Genomic DNA, 17,127 nt, shown 5'->3' on the forward strand with positions numbered 1-17,127 from the left:
GATTAATCGAATTTTTTGTCTATCTTCAAATACCATTTTAATTAATTCAAAAATTATACATCTTGGTTTAAAAATTCCCTCTTTTTTATTTTTATACACATTGTTCATGATTTCCTTAAATAGAAATGTCCTAAATTACTTATTTCTAAAGATTAATATTTTGCCACTTATTTTGAAAGTTAGGAAACTATTGGAAGGAAAAGTAAGAGAAAATTAAGGTGAAGATTGAGGTTACATTATCAAAAACTTTTAACACAGTTTTCTGAAAATGCGTCATTTTAATCATTGATATGATACCTTAATGTAATGGCAATAGGTAAAAATTATTGCAGTACTGAGTTCCATATTTGTTTATACACATGGCTTTATTTTTTGTGGATCTTTCAAAACGGTGTCTTCATTACATGAAGAACATGTCCCCTCTGGAAAAAAAAATGTGATTATAATAAAATTAAAGGAACATTGGCAAGGTGTCAACCTCAATTTAGAACCAGTAATAATCTGTAGGATGGGGGAATGAAAAAAACAGATAAGAAAAAATATGTATCTCATAAAACAAATTTAAAAAATTACACTTAAACAAAATAAAGCTAGTACTGACTATTTTATAGAAATGTCTAATAGAGTAATTGAACTCTTAATAAATACCAAACAACATATTTGACACATATCGTTCTCTTTATTTTAAACAGCCTTTCTCTCAAATGGGTATGAAGATCGTTCACATTTTAGATTTAAGGAACGAGGTTTCACATGGCCTAATTATTACCTATGTTATATATTTTGTCCTGTCTTTTCACTCAACTTTATATTGCAAGACTTTTCCAAGTTACTAAACTGTGTTTAAAGACCTAAAGGACATAGAGTATGGCCTCTAATTATCTAATGATTATGTAAACAGACCATGTTATATGCATCTAATCCTTAATTACTGCATACTCACCAGCATTGATAGCAATTATATAGATAACATGCAAAATTCAAAATAGGAAAATAATCATATTATTGAAACACTTTATTTAAAAAAAAGTCCTTTCATTATTTTCTGGCCTTGTTTCTAGTAGAAATCAAACATCATTCTCATAATTGTTTTTTTGTATGTAATATACTTTTCAAAAAATTATTTTACTTCTACCTGTCAGCATCTTGACTATGATGTATCTTGGAGTGCTATTCTTGGAATTTATCTTACTCAGAATTTCCTGAAATTATTAGATGTATTATGTTTACTTCATGAAATTTGACAGTTTTGGGGCAATTATTTTCAAGTACATTTTCTGCCCTATTCACTACCTTCTCTTTTTCGCACTGTGCTCACATATATGTTAGACAACTTCATATTTTTCTACAGGTAACTGTGGCTCTGTTGATTTATTTTTTTCATCTTGTTTATCTCTGTTTAACAGATTGCAAAATGTCTATTTTTTCATCTTTTACTTCTTTAATTCTTTTTTCTGCATGCATATGCTATTATACCAAGGCATTTAACTTTTATTTCAGATATTTTACTTTTTAATTTTAGAATTCAAAATTGGTCTTTTTTATCATTTGCATTACTATATTACTATTTGCCATCTGTTCATTCATTGCACCATATTTTTTTGTGTTATTCAGCATATTTATAATAGGCTCTTGAAAGTGTGTCTGCTAATTCCCTCATCTGTGTGAATTGTAGATTTGTTTCTATTGGTTGACTTTTTTCTCTTAACTATGGTTTGTATTTTCATGTTTTTTTCCTCATGTATTTTGTTTTGATTATATGATGAACCTTATATATATATTATAGAACTTTTGCTTCTTGTTTTGGCTCTCCAAATAATATTCCTTTTTGTTTAAATAGGCATAACAATTACTGGCAGACCTTAAACTTCTGGATGCTTTGTTTCATATGTTGTTAGTGAAGCTACATTTAAGTGTGCCTTTTGTTTGGGGTACACTCTGTGCATTATGCAGAGAATATATTCTTTACTTACTAAGTATGTAATTTCTTGGGTTTCAATAGGAAGCTTGGTGAATTGCTCTTATAACTTTGTGAGATTAAAACTATAAATACTATCTCCTGTGTGTGGATGATAGTCAAAGTCTCTATGAATATTTTTCAGTTTTCCAGCTATTATATTCATCAGATTTCCTCATGCATGCACAGTTCATGGATCAGATATCGATTTGAGATCAGTTTACATACAGATTTCAGATGTTTTGCCTTTGTGGCTTCCTACTCTTCTGGAGTTCTTTCCCTTCATTTAGAGCTTTCTGGCAGCCGCAGAGAAGCCCTCTGAGTTGCATGTTCTAGAGTATGCCCTCAGAGAAAAACCTATATGAATATTTATCTCTCTCATATATTTTTAAAGATTAAACAAATATATAATTTGGTTATTAAAAATAGTTTACATCTACCATTATTTTTTGTACATTTGTTATTAAGAATATGTCAGAAATAGAATTATTTGAGTACTTTTGCTTTGAAACTGACCTCCTTGCTGAAGTCATTATTATGTGTAAGTTATCCATTTGATTTTCTGTTTATTTCAATGGGAGATTATAGTTCTTTCAAATAATGTCATATTATTTTATTTGCTTATATTATTTTTTCATAGTTTAATTTTACTTAGTGTAATAGGTTTGGCTAACATATTTAAATTGAATTATTATTCAACTGTTATTGTTATTATTGTTACTATTATTTTCTTAGGTGATTATTATTTAAATCATGCTATATAACATTTTACTAGTTTGCTATAAGAACATTTTAAAAATAGGATTAGATATTAAATGTCATTATGGTTTTTCACTATCTTTTAAGAGAATTATACATCTGCTCTTTCCTTTTATTTTTGGCCTAAAGGTATAATAAATCCTAGTAATAAATGTCATGATAATAAATAATCTGTTCTAGAATGAATATTACTCAGATAGTATTACTTTAATAGATGAATAGGTTTTATTTTCTAATAGTTTATTTAGAATTGTTGAATCTCTATTAACAAATAAAATAGTGTGATATTTTTCTTTATTTTCCACATCTTGGTAAGGTTGTTGTAACACAAGAGCTCCTGGGCCTTGGATATTCCAAAATAATCACCAGAAGGACCAGAAGAGTGAGACATGCCATTTATTACTCACAATACAAGGAGGTTCCAGCACATGGTTGCTAGAAGCTGTAGGAAAAGGCAGTTGGCCAAAAGCAGGCATTGTTTTATATGCAAGCAGAGGGGAGAGGGATTGCCTCACCCTGAGGAACAAGGGTCTTCCTTTGCCAATGAGAGCTAGATATGCTGCCTACCTAGTGTTGGGGAAAACTGGACCAGCCTTGTCCTCGAGTGGAGAGAAGCAGGGAGATATTGTCCATGAGAATGGCCAAAGGGGCAGATAGTGCCCATAGGAGCAACAGGAAGTATTCTTGTGGGCAAGCACAGCCCTGGAATGCTCGGTTCATTGTTCTCCTTGGCGCTGCTTACTTAGCAGTCCTCTTCGCCTCCAGGATCCATGGAGGAGATGTGTTTGAATTAACCTAACAGTTGTGATATAAGTTTTATCATACTTCCAAAAAATTAAGCTAAATTTTGTGCTTGGAAACTTTTAAATACTGAAAAAAATATAATTATTTTGATTCAAACTCATAAAAACTCCATTGTCAAGATTTCTTTTTCTTTTTCCAATTTATGGTTATATTTTTTTCTGAATTTCTGCCTCTTCTTCTTTCAACATAATCTGTACTTGTAATATGATAGTTCTTTTATACAGATCATAAAAGTGCATTAACGTTAATATGATAATTTTCTTTTGAATGTTTATATTTGATTGTATCTGTTGTCATTTATCTGTAAATATTAACTTCTAGTTTTATTTATTTTTAAAGATTATTTTTATAGAAGTTTTAGCTTTACCAAAAAATTAAGAGGAAAATACAGATATTTCCAATACATCTCCTGTTGCCACATGTAGATAGCCTTATTCATTATTAACATCACTCATAAGAATGGTATATTTTCTACCAAGGATTTACCTATGATGTGGAACATTATAATCACCCATAGTTTATAGTTTGCCTTAGAGCTCTCTCTTGCTGTTGTATATTTTCCAAATATGAACAAAAGTATAAAAACATGTTCATTATTATAATATACATGGTATTTTCATTGGCCTTCTCTCCACCCACTCCCACTCTGGTGTATTTAAAAAGGCACCCCATACCCAAGTTCATGTAGATTTTCTCCTATTTATCTTTTTATTGTCGCCATAGTTTTGCCTTTTCCTGAATATTATATAAAGTCATATAGTATTTAGCTTTTCCATATTGACTTCTTTCAGTTAGCAACATGTATTTGCTTTCTCCATGTCATTTAATGGCTTGATAGATCATTTCTCTTTAGCACTGAATAATATTTCATTGTCTGAATGCACCCCAGTTTATTTGTCAATTCACCTACTAAAGGGCATCTTGGTTGCTTCCAGCTACCGGTAATCATGAATAAAGCTGTTATGAACATTTTTGTGCAGATTTTTGTGTGGACGTAAGTTTTCAACTTCTTTGGTAAATACCAAGGAGTGTGATTTCTGGATCTGAGTACATTAAGATAAGAGTATATTAGTTTTGTAAGAAATTACCAAATTCTCTTACTAAGTTCCCACCCGCAATGTGTAAAAATTCTTCTTGCTCCATATCCTTGTCAGTATTTGATGTTATCAGTGTTCTGGATTATGGCTATTGTAATAGATGTGTGGTAGTATCTCATGATTGTATGATGTAGAGCATCTTTTAATATGTCATTTTCTACGCATATATCTTCTTTGTTGAGGTGTCTGTTTGGATCTTTGGCTCACTTCCTAATAAGTTTGTTTGTTTTCTTATTGTTAGGTTTTAAGTGTTCTCTATATATCTGGATAACTTTTTGTCAGATGTAGCTTTTTCAAATATTTTATCCCAGTTGTGGTTTGTATTCTAATTCTCTTGATATTGTCTTTCATAGAGCACAGGTTTTTAATTTTAATCAAGACCAGTTTATCAATTTTTTTTCTATATAGATTATATCTTAGGTGTTGTATTTAAAAAGGCACCCCATACCCAAGTTCATGTAGATTTTCTCCTATTTTTTTTTTAATAGGAGTTTTATTGTTCTGTATTTTACATTTAGGTCTATGATCTATTTTGAGTTAATTTTTATAAAAATTGTAAATTTTGTGTCTAGAAATATTTTTTTTGCATGTGGATGTCCAGTTGTTCCAGTTGTACCTTTTGTTGAAGAGACTATCTTTGCTCCAATGTATTGCCTTTGTTCCTTTGTCAAAGATCAGCTGACTATATTAATCTGTCTATTTCTAGGCTCTCTATTATTTTCCATTGATCTATTTGTCTCATCTTTCTGTCTTGATCTCTGTTTTATGCATTTTTTCCTAGATTTTGTTTTATGTATTTATACTAGCTTTTGCTTGTTTGTTTTAATTATTTTAAAAGTTTAACAACTTGGATTTATTTATAAATGTTAGTGTTATTTTTTTCAATATGTTAATTCCCACTTTCGCCTATACTAATTACTTTTATTTATTGTTTTTCTTTTGATAATGTCATATATACAATACTTGGTTCATTTACATTATTTCAAATTGCATCTTATTTAGCACTAAAAGGACTTTAGAATATGGATTTTACTGGAGTACAGTTTGGGGCACATCACAAAGATGTTATATACTGTTCCAATTATAATTAATAACCTAAATATTCTATAATTGCAAGTTTAATTTCTGATTCTGCAAGAACTATTTGGTGAATCCAAATTTTCAAATGTTCTCTCTTTTGTTCATACTTTCATTATAATATGTATTAGATTGATTACAAGGTAATTCGATATAATAAACTTTATATTTTGTGTCTATTGATTTCTGTGTAGCTAATGCATCAATTTCAAAGCATTTTTCTTAAAAATCTATGTTTCTTGATATATTAAACTATATTAATTTATTATCCTAATACAAACTTAAAATGTTTTGAAAAATTTTAGTTTATTCTTTCCTGTTCTCATAAATCAAGTAACATAACAATTGAAACAAAATATACAAAGAAAATATTAACTTTTTCCCTCTCCCTTGCTCTATACACAATCTAATACAGTTGTTAATGTGAAATCTTTAGATGTATCCATCAAATTAAAATTTCTCATATTTTGAGTTACTGAGATTTCTTAAAGTTATTTTTGTTTGCTTTTCCTGATAGTTTTTAAGAATAAAAAAAAAAGATTATACAATAATGATTACTCTGAAACATTAATTTTCACATAGTAAAGTAATAGGGGGATTTTTAAAAGTCAGAATTATGTAGCTACATATATGATCACTAATATGTGAGAATTCCTCTGGCTCTGCATGTTTTCCAAGTTTTATTGTGGGCTTTTTATTTTACATATTTATTCATTTGTTGGTCAGAATAGCATCTAAAATGATATCAATTTGCTTTTATTCGCATTTCCAAGACTGTGAATCAGGTTTGAGTATTTGATTGAGTATATGCATTTATGGACTTTCCTGTATCATCATCTCCTGTAAGATTCCTGTTCATGGCTTTCTGGATTTTACATTGTATTGATTTTTTTCTTCTTCTTATACACTTGTAAAAATTATTTTTACATTTTGAATACCAATCCTGCCTTAGGATGTTTTTATGGCAAATATCTTTTCTCTTTTTTTATAGTTAATATTATTATGATATTAGTTTCAGGTATACAGTATAGTGGTTAGACATTTATGTAATTTATGAAGTGATCCTCCAATTAGTTTAGTACCTATCTGGCACTACGCACAGATATTATAATATTATTAACTATATTCCTTATGCTGTACTTTATATCCCTATGATTATTTTGTAACTACAAATTTGTACCTCTAATCCCTTTCCCATCTCCACCCACCTTTTAACACTCCTTCCACCTGACAACCATCAAAATGTTCTCTATATCTTTGAGTTTGTTTCTCTTTTATTTGTTTATTTATTTTGTTTTTTAGATTCCACATATAAGTCAAATCATATAGTATTTGTCTTTTTTCTGTCTGACTTATTTCACTTTCAAGTCCACCATGGTGTTGCAGATAGCTGAATAACATTCCATTGTATATATGTACTATTTCTTCTTTATCCATTTATCTATTGATGGACATTTAGATTGCTGCCATATCTTGGCTATTATAAATAGCATTGCAATGAACACATGGGTGTATATGTCTTTTCAAATTCATGTTTTAAATTTCTCCAGATAAATACCTAGAAGTGGAATTAATAGGCCCTTCTTTGTTTCTTGTTCTAACCTTTTTTAAAAAATCTACTTTGTCTGGTATAAGTATTGCTATCCTAGTTTATTTTAATTTCCATTTCCATGAAATATATTTTTTTCAATCCTTTTATTTTCAGTTTCTATGTACGTCTTTCTATCTGAAGTGAGTCACCTACAGGCAGCATGTGTAAAGGTCTTGTGTTCTTATTCATTCAGCCACCTTATGTCTTTTGATTAGAGCATTTAGTCCATTTATATTAAGAATAACTGAAAGAAATGTAGTTAGTGCCATTTTATTATTCATATTTTTTATCTTTCTTCTTCTTCTTAGAAAAGTCTTTTTAAAATTTCCTGGGAATAGAGTGTAAAGGGACAAGGGTGTGAACTCATTTAAGAGGCAAGGAGTTTTCCAGTAGAAGATTAGGATGGCTAAGTCTACAAAGGGCAGTACACTAGGCCAGGCATTAGGTACACTTTGAAAGTGAAGCCAACAGGATTTCTTGATAGATTTGTACTTTTGGAATATTTCAAGGATGTTGGCTAGAATGTTTGTTGAATCAGCTGGAAAGAGAGTTGCCATTATTGGGATGATGATGGCTGTGGTAAAATAGATTAGTAGAAGATCAAAGTAAGTTTTGGCCTTGTTTTTGGAAGGTTTATTAAATATATTTTCTCTGCATTTCAATCTGCTGTGTCTACTTCTTACTCCAGCCACTTCTATGCATATTTCAACCATCTTTGTGTATGCGACTTGGCAATATTTTTCTTAAGCTCATGCCATGCACCTCATACTTAATGTTCCAGAAAACTCTCTACTTCCACAATTTGAAGTAGTTTTGAGATCCACCTCTGCATTCATGCATGTTGAAGCCAAAAGAAACCCACTTTTTGGCAAAATCTTTCATATGAACAGTTCTTAGATTCATTTTATAAAACTCTTCATAAAGTCCCTAGATGGAGATTCTACATTTTCCAGGGCTGGCTAGTGAAGCGGAATACAGTTAAAAAAAATGTGTATTCAAGAGAAAGAAGTGATTAACTTACAAATTCTATTTATATGTCAGGTAAAATGAGAACTCAAAGCTGGATTTATCAATGTAGAAGCTGTTGGTCACAGCAAAAGCAATTTTTGCAGAGTTGTAGATTTAAAAGAATGACTGAAGTAGGTTTGACAGAAAATAAGAACAAAGAATGAAACAAATAATAAAGAATAAATTGAAAATTAAGAATAAAAACAGAAAGTTTGATGGTCCAAGTCATTCCCATTCATATTCTATGACTCATATTCTGCCAAGAAAACCATGAATTGTCATTCCAGTGGTGAATCATGCTCAAACTACTTCTTTGTTGCTATGAACAAAGGTAAAAACAATTTTTGATAAAAAAAAAATTAGCACTGTTCTCTAAAATTAGTTCATGTATTTTCAGACTTCCTTATTTTCTGATAAGAGAACTTAATATTTAAAACTATATATATTTTTCTTTCTAAGACTGTTTTAGCTGTGACTCAGTATTTGTATAAAAAGAGGTTTTATTATTAGTTAAAATAAGAATTACTTTTTCATATGCATTTTACTCTTTAAACATTAGAATAATTTATCTCTCCATTTGCTTCTAATTTGTACTTTTCTTTTACATTATATTCATAAAACATATCCTCTATGATGATGAGTCTATGAAATTCATTGAGACGTTTTTCATTGTTTTAGAATATAGTCCTTTTTATGTATGTTCATCACGTGTTCAAAAAGAACCTACATCCTCTATTTATGTATATTAACTTTTATAGTTTTCTGTTAAATCTTACTAAACTTGCTTTGTAGTTTCCTATATAATTGCTTATTTTTTGTTTACACTCTTTTTTTGAGATTATCTTATAACCTTTCACTACATTTAAATCGTTTATTTGCTATATGTTCTATCAATTATCATTTACAAAGGTTATGTAATTAGGAACATAGATGATATTTTAATAATATGTATTTATTGATCCATTTTTGTAATGTTTGCTTGTATTTTATTTCATAAGATAATAAAGTTGTTTCATATATGCTGAGTATTTTTTTAATATTTTCCTATAGACAACATAGTGCATTTTGTTTTCTTAATGCAATACTAACAGTTATTTAAGTGGTAAGTTAAATATACTTATCATAATTTCTCTTACTAACGGAATTCGTTTCTGTCATTTTATTCTGCCATTTTATTTCATATATGTTTGAATTGTCATACTTCCCTCTTTCCCTTCCTGACTTTTATCAAGACAGAAACATTTTACTCTGATTATATGAAAACGACATTTTTTTCCTTCAATTGTTACACTATTTGTTTTTTCCGTTTATTTGTTACATTTAGTAAAGTTTATATTTTCCCCCTACACAGACCAGCACTTTGGAATGTTCTTTCTTTCAGTCTGCACTATCTTCTCCTCAATGCTTTTCCTACCATCAAACCCCTGCCCCTGGCATTTTACTGGTATTGTCTACTACAGGTGTCCTCAACCTCCAGGACGGTACCGATCCATGACCTGTTAGGAATTGGCCTGCGCAGCAGGAGGTGAGCGGTGGGGGAGTGAGCAAAGTTTCATCTGTATTTGCAGCCTCTCCCTAGCACTACCATCACCGCCCCAGTTTCACCTCAGATCATCAGGCATTAGATTCCCACAGGAAAACCTGTTCCTAGTGCCAAAAACGGTGGAGACCTCTCTCTGTTAGACTTAATAATGTATTGTTTGTTATACATTTCACAATATACATTCTTAGATTTTTGCTCCTTTAAATAACAGATTTTACTAATTCATTTATTTATTCTTACTTTTCTACGTAATTCTTTCGGTTTTATTTTCATTTTACTGCAAAAGTTTCACCAAAGTATTTTCAAAGTGAGGTTTAATATTATGAATAACCTAATATTTATGAATAACCTACTGAATTCCTGGAAATACTTGTATTGTTTCCCTCATTTAAAAAGCTTTGTAACTGAATATAGAATTCTAGGCTCAGAGTTATTTTCATCTTGAAGATGGTATTACACTTCCCCCCCCCTACATCCAATGTTGCTGATGAGATGTCTGATTAAATTTGGTTATTGAAACTTCATGAAGATCTATTTTTTCTCTCTGGAGGATTTAGAATTTTACTTTTGTATTTAATCTTATTAAATTTCACTGGATATATCTATTTTCTTATCATTCTGTTTGATATTCTATGACTCTTATCAAACTGAGATATTTCAACTTTTTAATTAAAAATCTTATTCAAGTATTTTTCCTTTTATTTCCATATATATTCATTTTCTATTTATATTTTATAGTTTTTTCTATTTCTTCTCGCATCTCTTTTATTTTTTAGCTTAAAAAAATCCATACATTCTTCATTTTTTTCTTATGTATTAAAGAATTCTCTTGTCTACAGCCATGCCACCGCTAACAAGCCCAATTCCATCTGATCTCAGAAGCTAAGCAGGGTTGGGCCTGGTTAGTACTAGGAAGACCAGGTGCTGTAGGCATAGAAAATAAAATTAAAAAAAAAGAAAAGGATTATAATCTGACAAGGTCTTTGCAATCTGTGAGGTCAACCAAGGGTTGTCTAGCCTAAAAAAAAAAAAAAAAAAAAGAATTCTCTTATCTTGTTTTCATGTTAACTAATTTATTCTCTAGCTCTATTTGGCTATTTTATATACATATATGTATATATGTATATATATATATAGAGAGAGAGACATGTATGTCTCTCTATATATATATGCACACATATGTATGTGTGTGTGTATATATCTTTATCTATAGCTCAGTTTTTCTACTTGATTCCTTTGTATATTTGCATGTTCCTATTTCATATTACTAGTATTCTTACCTGTCTATTTTAGTACATATATTATGTTTAATTAAATTGTACTATTAATTCTATTGGATTTTATAACAGTTGTTTAATTTTTTTATTTTTATTTATCGATGGGTAGATGACTTTCTATGTAAATTCACTTACACTCAAACTATCTACTGTATTGCCTGGCAGAAAGTGTAAAGCAACTTAAGGAAGGGGCACATCTATCTAGTTTTTGAGAGTCCTCATTAAGATAGACTGGGCAGATGGAATTTGCTCTTCCCTCAGTAGAACAACTGGCTTCCTATTTAATGCCTCACTAATGCTAGCCTTTGCCAAGAGGCAACTCCTTCACTCCAGGTATGTGGACAGGGATGAAAGAAGGAAAGACATATTCGGGGCTCCTCACTGCAATAGGGATGGTCCCTTGGTCAGGCTAAACTTTCTCTAACTCTTAGCAGTATCTGTGCAGGTGATGTTCCACTGGTGAAACGAGCAAACAGAAACCAAAACGAAGTCTTTCCCCAACTTGTCTCCCTATTCCCAGACTATGTTTTCTCTTCCAACCATTGGCTTCTCACAGTATTTATGTTGCTTCAGATCTTTATTCTTTCCTTCCCAAGCTGGGATTGTGAGGTCAGAGGACAGTCCTTACAGTTATGTCTCCCTATTTTGCTAGGACTCTGAAATCTCTTATAATTATTATATCTTCCAAATATATGGTTGATTCTCCTTTCTCAGCCCTCCCATGGTTTAGATAGTCTTGCAAAGAGTTTACCTCTTGATTGGTTATTTTGAAAAAACAGCTCTTGGAATTTTTTATCCTTTGAAACACTGTTTTTCCAATTTTACTAACTTCATTTCTTATTTTCCTTAAATTCTCTTTATAATTTATTTTGACTTATTTGTACTTATGTAAATTTATTTTTTAGCTTTTTGTATTATTCATAAAAATATGATGTGGAATTTTCCTCTAAAGAATTTAAAGATCTGGCTTAAAAGTTTTTATGGGAAAAGTTTTTCTGTAAAACGTTTAATTTTGTTAACCTTCCAAGTAATATTTGCTCTTGAATTTAAAAAGAAAATATTTCTTAATTTCCAGATGGCCACTTTTATTTTATTTTTTTCTCAGTTTTGGTTTGCCAATTCTTTCTTGTTTACTTCTGGTCTTATTTTGTTTTCAAGGCTATAGTCTATAAACATTCATTTGAATATTTGTTGTAAGACCTTTGATCTATCAAATTCTTAAAGATTTATTTAAAAATTTACTAATGTCACTTATTTTTTCTGATCAAAGTCTTTAGTTCATGTACTGGGTATCCTGTTATTTCAAGTATTAAATTTTAGGTTTTTTATAACTTTTCATGAATTCTGTTTATTATCTTATTACTTTTTCTAGTTGAAGATATTAAGCTATAATTCTGCTATTAATATTGAATTTATTGTGGCTTCATTTATTCTTTAACCTTAATTTATCATTTTTATAACTATATACATTTAAATTATTTTAAAGCCAGTATACATATTTTAAATGAAGTAATTCAGTCCTTTGATATTTAATATAACTAAAATATTTTATTTTGTTCCCTCTCACAGATACTTCTCATACTTTTTAAATTGTATCTCCTTTTTCAATTTCTTACTTTGCTTTCCATAATCAATTTTTTCTTTCTTCAATTCCTGCGCTTCATGTACTAATCACCGCTCTATCTGTTCATATACATATGCACCTTAATTTGAAATCCTACAATGCTTGAAAAATTTAGCAGTGGCTAACTTTTTGGGTCAAATGATCATGATAATATAATTGTATGTCTATGTTTATACTTTGTTTATGTTATGTTTATATTTTATTTGCTGTACACATAGGGGAAAAGAGTTACTAAATGATCTCCAATAACAAGCATTTATCTCACAATTATGTATCTTTTCTAATAGAAATATTACATTTGCATGCCACTTTCTTAAGTTTCATTACATACGTGCAGGTTTCTAAACCTTCAGATTCAGAACATCAGGTGTCTTCTAAATCAAAATAAGTTATGGACAGTTATTTGTGGGGCAAAAGTAGCATTTTGCCTTTTTAAATATAGACAAAGGATCATGATCACTTTCAAAATCTTAGCAAGGACAAGGTTATATTAGAGGCATTAAAGGATTTTGTATTTCTTATTTGATTAAGTTCATTGTTTTTTTCTTCTAAATAGAATTGTACATTGCAAGATATTAACTTATCTTGAAAGTTACCTGAAAGAGAAGCTTTTGCCAGATACATATCTGCTCCTGAGCCATAGATCATTTTCAGTATATCTGTGAATTATAACAACCATTCTTAGAGTCACAGTCTATATTAGTGCCCTAGATATATTGCTAAGTTCGCATATACTCAAGCAATGACATTGTCACCATCATTACTTTCTCCATCTATTGGTTTGCACTTTAACATGGATTTTAGAATTTATCCTCTTTCAAGCCCTCGTTCTCCACATCTCTAACTCAATTTTCTGCCATATCAATTCCACTCTTTACTATAAATTACTGTAAATTCTTTACTGGAACTATTTTCCTAACTTCTTATTATTTTTTTAAACTCAGTTGGCTTCAAATTCATCTCAATTTGTTGTCCTGTCTCATTAATCATCAAGGCTATGCTTCTTTGATATGCATATAGAGCAGTTTCTGTATAAAATTGTACTCTGATTTATGGAGTTAATTTCGAAGAGTCCTTTTCATCTGTCTTTTGCATGCTATACTTATTTTTTTTCTTTTATGCTATAAAATGTCTTCATAAGAACCATGTTTTTGTTTTGTTTATTCTAATTTCTATTGCACTGGCCTAATAAAGCATACTATTAATTTCAAAATATTTTTCAGTTTTTTCTTTTTTCTTGAATTTCCTTTTATATTTTCCTGGGTGCTTTTAAACTTCTCTACTTTTAATTTAATGTGAAGGCCTACATTATTTAGGTTGATGTTATTAAATTTATTAATCTGGAAGGGGAATGACATGGGTTTATCAGTTGTCCCACAAGGGGACTTTGTCTTTGTAGTTTTCTTTTGTTTGCTGGAAAAGCTAAGAGCCAACTAGTTTTCTGTTGGGTGAAGACAATAATTTCTCTGCACTGTCTTCAGTTGACAATGGTGAAAATGACAAAGGAAAAAATTTTGTCTTCCTCGTGTTCTTCCCTTATTTTCTAATATCAGTGCTCTTATGATATTTTCTCCATTATCTCCAGATATTTGCCTGAATTATAGAGTAAAAATGATGTGAAACGAAGCCACACTAAACTACAGCCAATATTTAATGTGAATGAGAACTTTAATATTTGGTGTTGTAAGCCACTGAATTTTGGAGTCATTTGTTACTGAAGCACAATCTGACCGATACAAAATCGATATTGATGAGGATTTCTTCTATATTTGCTTTATTTTGGTTACATAGTTTTTTAAGGGTGGAGTTTAGGAAGAGTTTCTATGCTACAATTTTTTCCCCATAAATATGTTAATTTAATTTAATTTAACTTAGTAATTGAATTAAATAAATTAAAATATATTACTAAATTTAATATGTATTTATAAATATATATGCTCAGAATGTCATAAGATAACAAGTTGAATTAATTTTGATTTCTGTTTATATCTGATTTTAATTGTTATTTTGTTTATCACACTTCTGAGTACTGTTGTAGCCCAATTTTCTTCTGACTTTAAATTGCACCCTTTTTCCTCTGCTATAATGTTGAGTTTCCTCTACATTTCTGTTTGAGAGATAAGGCTTACAGGTATAAAGACTGATGTATAAATAATTTACCTATTATGTTAAATTGCATATGTAAAATAGATCATAATGATAATGTTCAAATATTATTAAGCAGAGAAGTGACTGACATTGGCTCAAATTGTCAATTCAACCTGGAATGAACTGAGTAAGTCTGAGGATAGGTAATTAGAAAATAGGTCAGGTGGGAGCAGAAAATGTGTTAGTCTGTTTTTGATAATCTTGGACTCTATTTTCACTATAAAGTGCACTAGATATCAAATTTAGGAAGTAAGGAAAGCGTGGATAAAGCTAATTTTTTCAACTGCCATTGAGAAAAGTATGTAATCAATCCATAATAAGAAAAGTCTTTTGAAATATGAAAAGAAGTATATATATTAAGAAGGCTATTCTACAAGGGTAATTTTCATTCTTAAGAGATGTTCAACTATTCCTGACTTTCACATTTCAGATAAAAAGAACTAAGTCACCAATTAGTAATATCTGTACTACTCAATTTTTAACTTAATTATATGTTTTTTAAAAGGGGTGGTAGTGGATAGATAATTATGGAGATGGGGGAGCACAGCATAGGGAATGCAGTTAGCATTAATGTAATCACTAGATGGAGAGCCAGAGGAGAGAAAGAGCAATTAGGGAGATCTTTTTATAAACTATATAAATGTCTAACCAATGTACTGTATACTTGAGACGAATAATAAAATTAAATTAAAACAAACAAACAAACTTGATATAAAAAATAAAAGACTAATGCCTTTGGATATTTTAATGCTACCATTTTGCCTTCATCTTCCACAGGTACATTCACTTTTCATCTTTTAAGATTTAGCTTAGTCTAAATTGGAATTTTTTCTTTTGTGCAGCTACTATGTTCTCATGAATCTATTGGCTCTTTCTAGTAGTTGTTACATTCTGTTACTACAAGAATGTAAACTTCTTAAGAACTCTTAGTAAATGCTGTGTAAAAGTTTACAGGATAAATTAAAGAATAGAAACAAAGGAAGAAGGATTAGGTGGTTTGACTCAAATAATTAAATTTGGTATGGTCACAAATAGAATTGACTTACATCTTAAAAGGGTCAGTGAGATGCCATTAAAAATCAACTAGATTCACTAAAACTAAAAAAAAAAAACAAACAAATGAACAAAAACAAGCTTAGTGCTACTGAGTACTCAGAGAAACTGGAACCCTCGTATACTGCTAGTATGAGTGCCAAATGGTATAACTACTTTGGAAAGCACTTTGACTATTTCTTACAGTTAAACATCATCTAAGACTTAGCAATTCCACTTCTAAAAATTTATCCAGTAATATGAAAATATACATTTTCACAAAGACCTATAAACAGACATTTATAGCAAATTTATTCAAAAGAGCCAAAAACTGGAAACAACCTAAATGTTTATTAACTGGTAAATGGAATTATGGTATATCTATGCAGTGGATATATATACTGAGAATATTAATTCTCAGTAACAAAAACGAATGAACTATTGGTACATGCAACAATGAGTTATATTTCAAAAGGATTACACCAAATAAAAGAAGTTAGACATTAAAGTAAGAATATTGGTGGAATTGTAAATTGGTACAGATACTGTGGAAAACAACATGAGATTCCTCAAAAAATTAAAAATAGAACCAGCAATTCCACTTCTGGGTATTTATTTGAAGTCATTCAAAACACTTATTTGAAAAAAAATATATGCACCCTTTTGTTCACTGTAGTATTATTTACAATAGTCAAGATATGGAAATGACCTAAGTATTCATAAATAGAGAAATGGATAAAGAAGATGTTGTGAATATATACAAGGGAATATTACTGACTACAAAAAAGAACAGAATTTTGTCATTTGTGACAACATGGATAGACCTAGAGGATATTATTCTAAGTGAAACAAATCAGACAGAGAAAGACAAATACCATATGAAGAATCTATAAAACAACATAAATAAATAGATAGATAAATAAATAAATAAATAAATAAATAAATAAATAGAATTTTAAAAACCCAGAAACTCATAGATACAGAGAATAAATTGATGATAGTGTGATAGAAAAGAAAAGGGTGTGGGGAGATGAGAGAACAAAAAGAAGTAGTTAAGTAGTACAAATTTGTGGTTATAAAATAATCTTGAGGATGTAAAGTACGTCTTAGGAAATATAGTCAATAATACCATAATAATTATGTCTGGTGTCAAGTGGATATAAAACTTACCAGTTATATAGATGTCAAATCACTATGTTGTAGACCTAAA

The sequence above is a fragment of the Rousettus aegyptiacus genome, unplaced genomic scaffold, assembly GCF_014176215.1.
Source record: "Rousettus aegyptiacus isolate mRouAeg1 unplaced genomic scaffold, mRouAeg1.p scaffold_m13_p_2, whole genome shotgun sequence".
Classification (NCBI taxonomy): domain Eukaryota; kingdom Metazoa; phylum Chordata; class Mammalia; order Chiroptera; family Pteropodidae; genus Rousettus; species Rousettus aegyptiacus.